Below are 14,197 nucleotides of genomic sequence, written 5' to 3'. Positions count from 1 at the left end.
TACCTGGTCTTCAGGTCCACAGCAATGGGGGTGTCTCCTTACTACCTTAGGGATGGTCAGTAAATGCTGGCATAGCTAGTATTGCCCACATACGGATTAAAATGAATGACCTTTTAAAAAAAAAGTGCTAGAATTCAATCTTGAGGGCTGTAAGGTGGGGCACTTGATGAGGATAAACAATGCAAACAAACCCACAGATGTTAGGATACTGTGAGGTGGAGACGGCCAATGGACTCAGAGTGCATCCCACAGGTCCCTGATGGTGGCAGGGCACGGATTCCTCCCCCTCATTTTCCAAGTTGTAAATAGAAGAGGAGGGAATCTACACTGGGAATGGATAAAACACTAGTTGTACCACAGCTCTCATGTGTTGTGTACAGTTCTGCTCACTTGATTATAAGAAAGATGTGATCCATCAGCCAACAAACAGATCTACACCAGAGATGATCCATTCCGATAGTGAGGAAAGACTGGATAGGCTGAAGCGCTTTTCTTTGGAGCAGAAATGTTTGAGGACTGATTCCATTGAGGTGTATAAAATTCTGAAGGGGCCAAGGCAGTGTGGAAAGGAACAACCTATTTCCATGACCATGGAGAGGTTAAAACCAGCAAGGTCAGATATTCCAAGGAATTGGTCAAAGGATAACGGGAGAATTGAGAAGACATTTTTTCCCACCTGGACAGAGTTAGATTCTGGACCTCACTGCATGAAGGTGGTGGCGAAGGCAGCAACATCTATGGACATATACTTGAACTGTGATAACTTACAGGGCTATAGACCATGAGCCCACACATGGGATTGCGCAAGATTATTCCTTTCTCAGTGGCCCTGATACAACTGGTCAAATGGCCTCCCACTAAGATGAATATTTCAATGAAACGATGATCACTGACCATGACCTTATCTCCTTTACATTCTAGGTTTGCTTATCCAAATTCCTTCAAGACCTTCTTGTCCATAAAAGACTTCCACATAGCCTCAACAGTACAGGCCGATTCACTGAATCTCAGAAGTAGCACAGGGCAGATGGATGAGCTGCATTAATTGATTAAGTGAATTCCTGACTCTGTCTCTACCAGTAACAACATCACTAATTGCTGCTGACTTTTTCATTAGTTTACTTGGTTTTAGCTTCAATTATCGCATCCTCCTCAGAGACACTCAGTCGGCTTTTCCTGATTTCACTGGTAGAACTTACATCTTCGCACAAGGTTGAGCCAAGTCTTTAATTCTGACAGACAGCAATGTGACACTGTTGAGCTGAGGCAGCTCCCTCCTTTGCAAAACCAGTTCCAGATTTCTCTTTACAATGAGCACTCACTTCCACAAATACCTCTGCCCCTCCTTCCAGCACCACTCACAGTTTAGCTCCTCAGTTTATTCAAATTGTTTGCCCATCTTTATTGCCAACCAACCCTGCTCGGCCTCCCCTTTCAACGTAGCCTCGTATCTAATTTGAAGAGGAATTTTCCCCAAAGGTGAACTGGCCTGGTATGCTCACGTCCTATTCTACTTCCCAGTACTCATACACGTCTCTGAAGCTCAGGAATAGCAAATCCCATCTCGATTGGGCCTCTTTAGCGTTCATTAGCAGAGGGATTGAATTCAAGAGTCGTGAAGTGATGTTGCAGCTGTACAGGACCTTGGTTAGGCCACATTTGGAGTACTGTGTGCAGTTCTGGTTGCCTCACTTTAGGAAAGATGTGGAAACTTTGGAGAGGGTGCAGAGAAATTTACCAGGATGTTGCCTGGAATGGAGAATAGGTTGTACGAGGATATGTTGAGAGTGCTAGGCCTTTTCTCATTGGAACGGCGAAGGATGAGGAGTGATTTGATAGAGGTTTATATGATGATCAGAGGAATAGATAGAATAGACAGTCAGAGACTTTTTCCCCAGGTACAACAGAGTGTTACAAGGGGACGTAAATTTAAGGTGAAGGTTAGAAGGTATAGGGGAGATGTCAGGGGTAGGTTCTTTACCCAGAGAGTGGTGGGGGCATGGAATGTGCTGCCTGTGGGAGTGGCAGAGTCAGAATCATTGGTGACCTTTAAGCAGCAATTGGATAGGTACATGGATGGTGCTTAAGCTAGGACAAATATTCGGCACAACATCGTGGGCTGAAGGGCCTGTTCTGTGCTGTACTGTTCTATGTTCTATGTTCTTCCTTCTACGGCAAGAGCAGTACTATCTACTCCTCTGTTCCAAAACCAACCCGCCATCCTCCCAGGTTTCAAGCTGGGAAAGCATCAAAGGAGCTGGATGAACTCGTACAATTGGTGCAACCTGATAGGCCAGATTGAGGCAGATTGAGTTTGGAATTTGATTCAGGAATTTGGAATCAGATCCACTGTCTGGCAATGGAGATGTACTTCCCCAGCGTTTGTCCCCTCTCAATGGAGATGTACTTCCCCAGCGTTTGTCCCCTCTCAATGGAGATGTACTTCCCATCTCAGTTAGTCCATGGATCTCCTGGGGAATGTAGTCAGCGAGTGAATGCTGAGTGGAAGGGGATAATGATGCGCATTGTAAAATCGTGCAAGCTGAGCTAACTAGTAAACCATAGATCACACCTCTCAATGTGAGCAATCTCAAACACTGCATCCTGTCACACAAACGATAATCAATTCGAATTCTAGTGTGAATTCAACCTCGCAACTTAAATCACTCAGACCACAGCAGCTTGAAGAATCTCACCTGTGAGTCTTCTAGTAGAGGAACTAGCCTACTCCAAATGTATTAATGTCACTGTAACCTTCAAGCTAGTTACCAACAGACACACATCCAGTAAGCATCCCCTTCTCCACAAAAGGAACAAAGTTTTCTAGTCTCTTAATGTCTGTTGAGTTTGAACTCATGTAGCCTATTGAAATAGATGACCAGATTATATCTGAATCCTGCTTGCCTTAATCCTCTCTCTAATTAAGAAACATTTAGTTTAATCTGGTTTTTCTCATGCAGGATTATTTAAGCGGTCTTTTTGATGGGGGACTTCCAATCCCACAATTCAAAATCCTTTTTTTCTCATTGAATTAGTAATAAGTCAAATTTAATAATGTCCAGGGCAGACTATGTTTTGGGTGGGAAAAGGTACACATTCAACCTCCGTTCCAATTCAAAAAATAAACACAAGAATCTACTCTTAAAAATCATCTCCATGCAAATGGCAGGGGAAAGCAACATTAAATACCGAGATTGAATATCCTGCCAAGTTACTTACACATATATTTCAGTTTGTAGCACATTGCCAATTCATTTCCCTAAGCAGAAAAGAAATGGACTTCAACCAGCATTTATAAATGACTTCAATACTAAACAAAAATTTAATAAAAATTTTAAATGGGAGATAGAAATTGGGATTTTCCATTTCTTACATGCATCAAGTATTTGGTAAAATCAACAGGATCAAATGAATTCTCTTAGTTCAACTTGCTTAAATGTTTCCAGAGAGCTATGGTCTGTTTGACAATTTATGTTTCAGTGCTTCCAAACCAATCACACTGGCTAAGCAGGAAGCAATGCGTTTCCTTTTTGGAGAACAAATGACAGCAATTCATACTTTATTGAACAGAATTGGCCATTACAGGCACTAAAAAGTTTGCATGATACAACACTGAACTAAAGTGGATCTGATCACATTACAACCAGTGATGCAGTGCCAAGCATTTTGTGTGAAGTCAAGTCGACCAGTTGAATAAACAAAATCTCGTGACACTCTACACGTGAGACAGGTAACTAGTAAAGGCAAGAAGGTGGTGGCGTAGGGTAATGTTATCGGATCAGTAATCCAGAATTCCAGGCTCTGGGATCAAATCCCACAATGGCAGATGATGAAATTGTAATTCAATAAAATCTGGAATGAAAATGGCAACAATGTAATAATTGTTGAAAACACCCATCTGATCTACTAATGTCTTTTAGCCATCCTTACCTGGTCTAGTCTACAAGTGACTCCAGACCCACAGGGGTGTATGTGTAATGGGCAAAGAGAGAGATTAGGACATATTTCAAACCAACCCATTTGACTATACTAGAGCAGATGGGACTTGGACCCAGATATTCAGGATGCTGTCACTGTACCCCAGCATCTATATAATGAGCAGTTGAACCTAGGTAGTCAGGAATTGAACCCCAGTCAACATCTTAGAAGGCAGCTGTACTCAAACTGGCGAGTATTTCACCAATAAAGTTGGAAAGGAACATGTCGTAGTTTTACTTAAAGAATGAGCTGGTAAGTGATTTAGGTTTGGTCTTTCCCATAGTGTGACAGTGCTGGAGAAGCTGTAGATAAACATGGGATAGTTAGGTCGTTGATAATCAATTTAATATTATTGGGGGATGTTGTAGCCTCAGTAGCTGAATGTGTTGTTGCAAATTGAGTGGTGTCACATTGTAGGAACATAAGAATTAGCACCAGTTAACCCCACCCTCCCCTACCACCCCAGCTCATTCCACCACCAGCTGACTGACCCCACTACTCTCAACTTCCTCACAGACTGAAACTTTATATACGCCTTGATGCCTTATCAGTCTCTGTCTTAAAGATATTTGCCAATTGAATATCCTCATGCCTTTGGTAGAGACAATTCCGAACATTCACAACCTTCCCAAAATTCTCCTCAGCACTAAATGAGCAACTCCCTAATTCTGGCACCATGCTCCCCTAGCTGTAGACTCCACACTGTGGAAATATCCTCCCAACATATCCCCCATCAACCCACTTTTATAAATCACTATTGACCTTGCTTAATCCACCATGCCCTATTACTGTATCCCTAATAAATAGATTCCAACATTTTCCCTACTATTGATCTCTGCTAACTGACCTGTTATTCCCAGGTTTCTCTCTCCCTCCTTTCTTCCATTTGCTAACTTCCAATCATGGGAGATAGACAGATTTTTAATTACGAATGGGTTGAAGGGTTATGGAGAGCAGGTAGGAAAGTGAAGTTGAGGCCAAGATGAGATCACCCATGATTGTATGAAATGGCGGAGCGGGCTGAATTGCCTAATCCTGTTCTGAGTCCTTATGCTCTTATGTCTTTCGACAAAACTTGCCGACCACTTTTCATGGGGAGAAAGCACAGAGTGTTCAGAGGGACACTTCTCCACCCTCTGAAGACCATTCTGCAAATTAAGGCGTGTGTGTCACCAAATTACCAGAGCTTTAATCATGCCTATTTAAAACAAATACACTGGCACAAATATGTCAGGCCTACATTTTCAGATTTGGAGCATACCACAATGAAAGAGAAAGCAAGCAGATCATGACGAGTGCTGGATTCCATTGTCATTACCAACGCTGGACTCCACTGTAAAAAATAAAAGCCTGATATAAACCAGTGACAGCTGACAGAAAACAGTGTCAGAGCCAATATCCACGTAATCTAGGTCGACATTTGGGTCCAACACTGTGCAAGTGCTGCATTGTTGGAGGTGCCATCTTTTGGATGAGGTGTTGAGTTAAACTCACTCACCCCTCCAATGCTCATGCGGGTGTAAAAGACCCAATGGCACTATGGCCGTGCCTGCGTCCAGCCCTTCAGATTTTTCTGACATCTTCAGAGGCAGAGGAGGTAATACCGAGCAACATCCTAGACTGCTGCAAATGGGAGGTTCCCTCCTGAGACAGACACCAGCACATTAGCTGGAGGGGAGAGGAGATCTATTCCGCAGCTCCAGCAGACCAGAGACTGCTCCGTTAGGAATACAGTGAGGGGCCTGAACAAATAGAGCAGTTCCATTCACCAAAATGAACATCCCTTACTCTGGATTGCACAGAGGCAAAAAACAATGAAATGAGTCACAACTCTGAGAATGCAATCATATTACACACCACAGTAAAATAAAATGGTATAACTGTCTCATCATGATACACAGTCAGACAGTAGTACAAGAAGAGGCTGTTGCTTACCAAGTGATCCTCACCATTCAGGATTTTACATCGCTTCACATACAAGTATGATTGAAAACCTGTGGGTTAGAGAGAACACTATATAAATCCCAATGCAAAATGATACTTCACAAGAATTTTTAAAAAATTAAACATCAGACTTGCTGAAATGATCATTTCAGGATACAGTGTGTACAATTGCAAGAAAGCAGAAACACAGGTGTTAATACCCTGCCTGAGCTCATCTGAATATAACCACCGGGGGATCCAATGTAGAGACGAGGAGCTTTTACTAAATTTATCACAAAGTGGAGCAGGTATTGCCAGAAGTGAACATGGAATCTGTGCAGTACTCACTTGGACAAAGCAGAAAGTGATGGATCCTCCTCTCTAGTCCCTGCTGCAGCTGTACAGACAGCTCACTCTGGCCCACTGCCAGGATCAGTCAGTCATTCATTCAGAAAAAGTGTACATTCACAACTCTCTTTACCGACTTATTTATAGCAGAGACCATTAGAAACTGTGGCCAGAATGTCCTTTAACAACACCCTTTCTTGTGTGGCCATTTTCTTTCTTTACAAAATACACATTTGTATTTTGTCACTTCTTGTAGGATCTATGTGATTGCAACAAAGCATAGGGCAGTGAACACATTAAACAAGGTGCACTTGGTGTTATGAGAAGGCAGACTGGCATGTTTGAGTGTGTTATTAATCTAACCTCTTTTTTCTTGTGCTGTATCTGTTTTGCCCGACAGCAATTTAACAAGTTTGCTGCAATTGAAATACGTGATTTTAAATTTTGTTTTGTTTCCGCTTAAGTCAGAAATAAAGTCATAGCTCTTCTTAAACTGGAGTCGAATATACAATAGTACAAAGTAAAGGCAATGATTAACTTTTTCCCTCTTGCATTAGAAGAGCACAAGTATCAGGTTCAGGAACAGGGCAGTGATGACTGCATACAGTTGGGGTTTTGCTTGCCTTTTGATTAGTTACATTTTTTAGATTAGATTACTTCCAGTGTGGAAACAGGCCCTTCAGCCCAACAAGTCCACACCGCCCCGCCGAAGCGCAACCCACCCATACCCCTACATCTACCCCTTACCTAACACTACGGGCAATTTAGCATGGCCAATTCACCTGCCCTGCACATCTTTGGGCTGTGGGAGGAAACCGGAGCACCCGGAGGAAACCCACGCAGACACGGGGAGAATGTGCAAACTCCACACAGAGAGTCGCCTGAGGCGGGAATTGAACCTGGGGTCTCTGGCGCTGTGAGGCAGCAGTGCTAACCACTGTGCCACCGTGCCGCCCACTCAGATGCAGTTCCTCACTGCATCGAACCCGAGTGATAGCTGGTGATCTCTGCCCCAAGGACTCTGCTGTACACCATCTGGACACTAGACCAGGGTGTGGAACTACCCTCATATTTAAATCTGCTTCCTTCCCCACAGAACCCTTTATGCAATTAACACCTTCTCCGGGCAGCCTGGCTGACAGTGAAAATGGGGCAACTAAGAGATGCAAGTGGGACTCTGTGCACTGTCAAACCACCAGGCTATTGGGAGCCAGTATTTCAAAAGCAATAATTTGAAAGCCGTTCCTTTGAAACTGGGAAGAAAAAAAGCCTTTGGAAAGAAAGTAAAGTTGAATTTGAGAGATGCCCATCCCTCCAGTCCACCACGTGTCTATTGAAGACTCAGCTTAGGTTTCTTCCATTTGCACTCTGGGCACAAAACCAGAATCTATAAGACATTTCAATCTCTTCAATTAGTTTTTTTCAAAGCCAAGTTAATTTCCACTAAATGGCAGACTATTCCACTTTAAGCATTAACTGTACATTAAGGCAGGTAAGTGAGAACAGAAGGATACTGGTGGGAAGCAGAGCCAATACAGGAGCTTGAAATTAAAAATAAGGATATGTTTCTCGACTGAAGCAATGTTAAGACGACAAGGCAAGAAAATTAAAGGCTGTTTCAGTGAGTTAAACATCAAGGACAAGCATGTGCAGCATATCACACTTTAAAAAAGGATCTGCTCAAGAATAGGCAGCATGCCTGAGAGGAGGCTGGGAAATGTCAAGTCGGACATTGGCAGAAAGAGCTTTCCTTTCACGGGGGGAGTGTAACCAAGGGCTAGAATGTCATGTTTCCCGCTGGAACTTACCTCAGATCCCCACAGCCAGACATTAGCGATACACGTCTGACTGAGCGCGGCTCAAGACAGAGAGATGACAACAAAACATTGCATTAAAAAGAATGACGCCCAAAGCAGCAACCTAATTACAGAATTCTCTCCAATTAAGGTAGAAAGCTGGAGTGTTGCAATACAGGCGCCATTACAAAGCAAACTGCATGCACAAGCAATTAGAGAAGTTTCCCCATCTCATCGCCCAATCAGTTATAAAGCTCCCTCTGCACATAGTGCAGCAAGCAGAATAAATTCCCCATGGGGTATCTGCAGTGCACTTCATTCTAAGGCACATTCATTGACTGTAATGCAGCAGCGTTATATGTAAGACTACGGTTTGGTTACAGAGGACACAGAATCCTAGTAAACCATTGAAATTAAGACAGGTCATTGGTGACTGTGTGTCATTTTAAAAAAGATTTAAAAAGTAAGCTTTGAAAAGTTGACATCCAGAAGAACCTGGAATAAAACCAGACTATTTTCAACAAGAACAGCTTCCAGTGAAAGAAAGCAATCCTGGAGTGACTTCCTGGACGGCAATTTATGTGAGGCCAGATTTTGTTAAAAGGAAGACCCATAGGATCCTAGTCCAAGCAAGCGAAGACAGACTTCACTCTCTGTCTGTCACTGCTTTACACTGTTGTTAATGGAATTTTTAAAAAAATGCTGTACAACATTTTGAGAAAAAGCACAGCCCCATGCCTGCAGCATTTGTCACGGGAGTTCATTTTCTTAATGCGTAGTGATGGTCACATAAAAGGTGCTCACATTGCACAATATTGGAAAATTATATTGGTAAGATTTATTGCGCTGTAGCTGCGCTTGGATTTTGTGACATATGCAATGCATCATAAAGCTGCAAGCCAGCCTCAGGAATTAGGAAGTGGTTACAAGCATAACTTTTTCTCACCTTTGTTGGATTACAATGCTATAATTCACCAGATGAAGAAGCAAAGTGAGCTAGGAGCGTGGAAGCAGAAATTTTGAGAGACAGGAAAAGGCAACATTCTTTCCCTCGCCCAACCTGTTCAGAAGCCTTATCCACAACGCCATGCAAATGCTATTCTGGTCCATAAAACATAGATGGAGAAGTAAACCTTTCCGCCCAGCAAGACTGCTCCACTATTCAATGAGATTGTGGCTGATCTGGTAACCCTCAACTCCGTAACGCTAGATTCCACTACTGGTTAAAAATCTGTCTCTCTCAGTCTTGAAAACACTTGTGTTCCAGCCTCGACAGCACCTCTGCAAGGGTTCTTGTATAAAAGGGCTGTGACTGATGAGTCGATTTATCTCTATCAATCAGTTGTCAACAGACCCAGACCCTGGAGGAACTTCAACCACAAGCACCTGTTCAAACTATGAATGTTGCACTCCTCAAATGCCGCACTTCAAATTACTCTCATACTGTCACTCAAAAAAAACGTTATTTCCTGACAACGACAAAGAAATGGAAGGAGGGTTAGGCCAAACAGACCTTCAATCCTGCTCCAACATTCAATATAATCTTGGCTGATCTGAATTTGACCTGAACGTCAAGACAATCCTAGCCAGCTAAAATTCCTGATGAAGGGCTCTTGCCCGAAACATCAACTTTCCTGCTCCTCGGATGCTGCCTGACCTGCTGTGCTTTTCTAGCGCCACTCTAATCTTGACTCTGATCTCCAGCATCTGCAGTACTCACATTGATCGAGTCAAAATCCAGCCCAACTTGAACATATCAACTGATCCTGCCTTCGCTGTGCTTTGGGGAACAGAAATTCAATGACCATCAACCATCTGCCAGAAGAGATTCCTCCTCATCTCCATCTTCCATGGGAGATCCCTTATTTTCAAACTATGACCCAGCCCATCCCGACCCCAGCTTGAGGAAAGATCCTGAAAAAGTCATCACCCACTCGAGGGACTAACCCAGTTTTTTCTCCCCCACTCTCTCACACAACAGATGCTGCCTGGTTCGCTGAATGTTTCTGGTATTTTGCGTTTGCATTTTAGACCCGATCCCTCCCACACTGTGCGAGGCCATGACAACTTTCTCCCGAGTGTCACTGTCTCCCGGATATTTTAAATTGCGAGAGCAAATCTAAGGAGCCTTAAACATTTCAAAATGCAAGAAAACTGATTGCACCATTTCCTGCTGTCCTGTAGTTAAACAGTAACAGGCCATTCGGCCCAACCGCTCTGTGCTGTCGTTTATGCTCCACATGGGCCTCCTCCCAGACCACACTTCACCTTTATTAAACCAGGTAGCTTTGCTTGTTTAATTCGTTATTTTCTGGTTGGCCTCTGTTTCAGCTGAGGCCTCAAGTGCAGAGGTCTGTCTAGAGCATGCCCTGGATGCACAATACTTGCACTGAGGGTCAGTGAGTGCAGCGGTGCGGTGGCAGTACTGGGTGTCTGTTATTTCACTCCTGCAGTTGATGCCAGTTGTCAACCTGCAGTGCACGGGCTCAGGCAATCATTGCTTGCCATAGTCTGTAATGAAGCAAGCAGTTAAAATGAAGTCAGGATGATCATCGCTGCCAAGTCTAGAGACGTCAGATCAGAAATAAATGTACTGCAACACTTCCTCACTTTGTGGTTCGTGCTGGGTTTGAAGGTTACCTGCAGAGGCATTGTATTTTCGGGTATTTGAGACAGAATAGTGACAGCAGTGTGAGGGTTTTCGCTTCCTCTGCAACACTGAGCAGTGTTTTCGTACTTTATGGCTTCTGCGGTAAACAGGAACAACGAAAAGCAGTCCCTTAAGACTTGCACATTTTCTTGTATTGGTTCATCCTTTTACTATTTTTTTAGAAACATAAAACTTTACCAACGATTCCCCAAACAGGTCTCTGATTTGGCGCAAAAATGCCCCCCCCCCCCACAAGAAATTGCTGGAGAAATTTGGCAGCATCTGTGGGGGGAAAGTAGAGTTAAGGTTTCGGGTCTGAAAAAGGCTCACTGGACTCTGTCTCCTTCCTATCGGAAGGATGTTGTGAAACTTGAAAGGGTTCAGAAACGATTTACAGGGATGTTGCCAGGGTCAGAGGTTTTGAGCTACAGGGAATAGGCTGGGGCTGTTTTCCCTGGAGTGACAGAGACTGAGGGGTGACCTTATAGAGGTTCATAAAATCATGAGGGGCATGGATAGGATAAACAGAAAAGTTATTTTCCCTGGGGTGGGGGAGTCCAGGGATAGAGGGCATAGGTTTAGGGTGAGAGGGGTAAGATATAAAAGAGACCCAAAGGGCAACTTTTTCACAAAGAGGGTGGTGCATGTGTGGAATGGGCTGTCAGAGAAAGTGTTGGAGGCTGGTATAATTGCAACATTTAAAAGGCATCTGGATGGATATATGAATAGGAAGGGTTTGGAGGGATATGGGCCGGGTGCTGGCAGGTGGGACTGGATTGGATTGGGATACCTAGTCGGCATGGACGGGTTGGACCGAAGGATCTGTTTCCATGCTGTACATCTCTATGACTCTATGACTCGTAACAGTAATTCTGCTACTCTCTCCACAGAGGCTGCCAGACCTGCTGAGTTTCTCCAGCAATTTCTGCCCTTTTGTTGGTCAGATTTCCAGCATCCACAGTTCATTGTGATATTGTAGACTCCCGATTTGGGATGCTTTTCTAGCACCACATTCTCGACTCTGATCTCCAGCATCTGCACTCCTCACTTTCTCCCTCATCTCCTTCTACTTACCTCAGCAGTCACTTCCTTTCAGAATCAGAGCTGATTTCAGCTGTCCACATTTTATACCAAATTTTCTTTCATCTCGTCCATCTCAAAAGAAAGGCAGATTATCAGGTAAAGGGTTTGACTGGCTACCTTATTAAGCTCTCTTGAAAACAAAAGTGTTTGATATTTTATGGCTCCAAATGAAAAGAAATTAAAATATAATCTTTAAGCATGAAATTGTGGTGCCTCCACTTGTGGTCTCTCATCTCAATGTCACCCAGTAGAAAACAAATAAATAAGCAAAGTACTTTTAATAGCTGTCCACCTGGAACCTTGCTTTGAAATGTCAACATCACTTTTTGGATTGAGGATCTAATAAAAAGGATCCTATATTAATTAGTTCCAGCTTCTAAAGAGGCAGACAGCAGCAACAAACTCTCTACTCATTGAATTGAGAAAATGGTGGTGAGTTGTCTTTTTGAACCATTGCAGTCCACATGCTGTGGGTAGACCCACATTGCCCTTGTGGAGGGAGCTCCAGGATTTTGACCCAGTGACACAGAAGGCAATATACTTCCAGGTCAGGATGGTGTGTGGTTTGGAGGGGAATATCTGTGGTTTTCCCATCTAACTGCTGCCCTTGTCCTTCTGGATAGAAGTGGTCATGTGCTTGGAAAGTGGTGTCTAAAGATCTTTGGTGAATTTTGGCACAGCATCTTGTAGGTGGTACATATTGCTTCTACTGAACATTAGTGGTGGAGGGAGTAGATTTGATTTCAGTCAAGTGGACTGCTTTGACCTGGATGATGCCAAGCTTCTTGAGTGTTGTCCTTCACAAAATTGGTTCCGCGTTTGGTGCAAACTACTCCACCTCACACATTTTCCCTCACTTTCAATTGCCACAGGAAAGCCAGTCTATTGACAAAGTTTGTTCCAGCTCTGATCCAAACCAACCATTAATTATAAAATACAAGATAAGGAAGTGTGAAATAGACTTAAGTTGCAGCCTCTAGTTAATACATTCCCAATCTGAATGGAAACTTTGGATCCCAATATGCTTTTATCCTTTAAAATGTAAATATGCTTTTACCAACCTTATGCCTCTCATTTCCCTGAATATCTTCAATTATCTTGTTTAGCACGCTTCCCCTCATTGCTCAGCTCTTGGAGTTTCGAAACAAAAAGAGAAGTTGCTGGAAAAGTTCAGCAAATCTGGCAGCATCTGTGAAGAGAAATCAAAGTTAACGTTTTGGGTCAGGTGACACTTCCTCAGAACACCGGTCCCGAAACGTTAACTCTGATTTCTCTACACAGATGCTGCCAGGCCTGAACTTTTCCAGCAACTTCAGTTTTTGTTTCTGATTTACAGCATCCGCAGTTGTTTTGGTTTTTCTTTGAGTATAGGAGTTGGGTAATCATGTTGAAGTTGCATGGAACATTGGTGAGAGCTCTTCTGGAATATCGTGTTCAGTTCTGGTCATCTTGTTATGAGAATGATATTATTAAGTTAGAGAGGGTTCAGAAAAGATTTACCAGCATGTTCCCAGACTTGGTGGGGTTGGGTTATAAAACAAGGCTGGATAGGCTGAGACATTTTTCATTGGAGTGTGGGAGGTTAAAAGGTGACCTTATAGAGGTTTATAAAGTCATGGGGAGTATAGATAGGCTTAATGGTAGGGGATTTCTTTTCCCTAGGATGGGGGATATTTTTAAGGTGAGTGGAAAGAAATTTTAAAAAGCCATGGAGGCAAATGTTTTACATAAAAATGGTTCATGTGTGGAATGAACTTCCTGAGGAAGTGGTGGATGTGGGCAGTTATAACATTTAAAAGGCATTTGGGTAAGTATGTGAATAGGAGAAAGCGAGGACTGCAGATGCTGGAGATCAGAGCTGAAAATGTGTTGCTGGAAAAGCGCAGCAGGTCAGGCAGCATCCAAGGAACAGGAGAATCAATGTTTCGGGCATAAGCCCTTCTTCAGGATTCCTGAAGAAGGGCTTATGCCCGAAACGTTGATTCTCCTGTTCCTTGGATGCTGCCTGACCTGCTGTGCTTTTCCAGCAACACATTTTCAGCTAAGTATGTGAATAGGAAAGGTTTAGCGGGACATGGGCCAGGCGCAGGCAGGTGGGACGAGTTCAGTTTGGGATAATGTTCGGCATGGACTTTTTCACGCAGAGGGTGGTTCATGTGTGGAATGAGCTGCCAGTGGGAGTGGTGGAGGCTGGTACAATTGCAATATTTAAAAGGCATTTGGATGGGTATATGAATAGGAAGGATTTGGAGGGATATGGGCTGGGAGCTGGCAGGTGGGACTAGATTGGGTTGGGATATCTGGTCGGCATGGACAGGTTGGACCAAAGAGTCTGCTTCTGTGCTGTACATCTCTATGACTCTATGACTGGTTGGACAAAAGGGTCTGTTTCCATGGTGTACATCTCTATGACTGGCTG

The 14,197-nt window shown here is 43.4% G+C and overlaps 1 protein-coding gene across 5 annotated transcripts in view; it reads right to left on the bottom strand.

Annotated features, from left to right (window-relative positions):
• The window catches only part of LOC140457921 (tyrosine-protein kinase Fyn), a 292,224-nt gene that overhangs the window by 174,755 nt on the left and 103,272 nt on the right, over positions 1-14,197 (bottom strand). For 4 of the 5 annotated variants that reach the window (XM_072551762.1, XM_072551721.1, XM_072551752.1 and 1 more), the window contains exon 3: positions 5,914-5,972. The gene's annotated coding sequence lies outside the window, so the exon portion shown is untranslated. Of the gene's footprint in view, positions 1-5,913; positions 5,973-12,839; positions 12,968-14,197 lie in introns of all 5 variants that reach the window. The other variant, XM_072551741.1, reaches the window with a different exon arrangement.

This window comes from Chiloscyllium punctatum, chromosome 3 (assembly GCF_047496795.1).
Source record: "Chiloscyllium punctatum isolate Juve2018m chromosome 3, sChiPun1.3, whole genome shotgun sequence".
Taxonomy (NCBI): domain Eukaryota; kingdom Metazoa; phylum Chordata; class Chondrichthyes; order Orectolobiformes; family Hemiscylliidae; genus Chiloscyllium; species Chiloscyllium punctatum.
The sequence above is the reverse complement of the archived record's forward strand: the minus strand, read 5'-3'. Positions and strand labels throughout refer to the sequence as shown.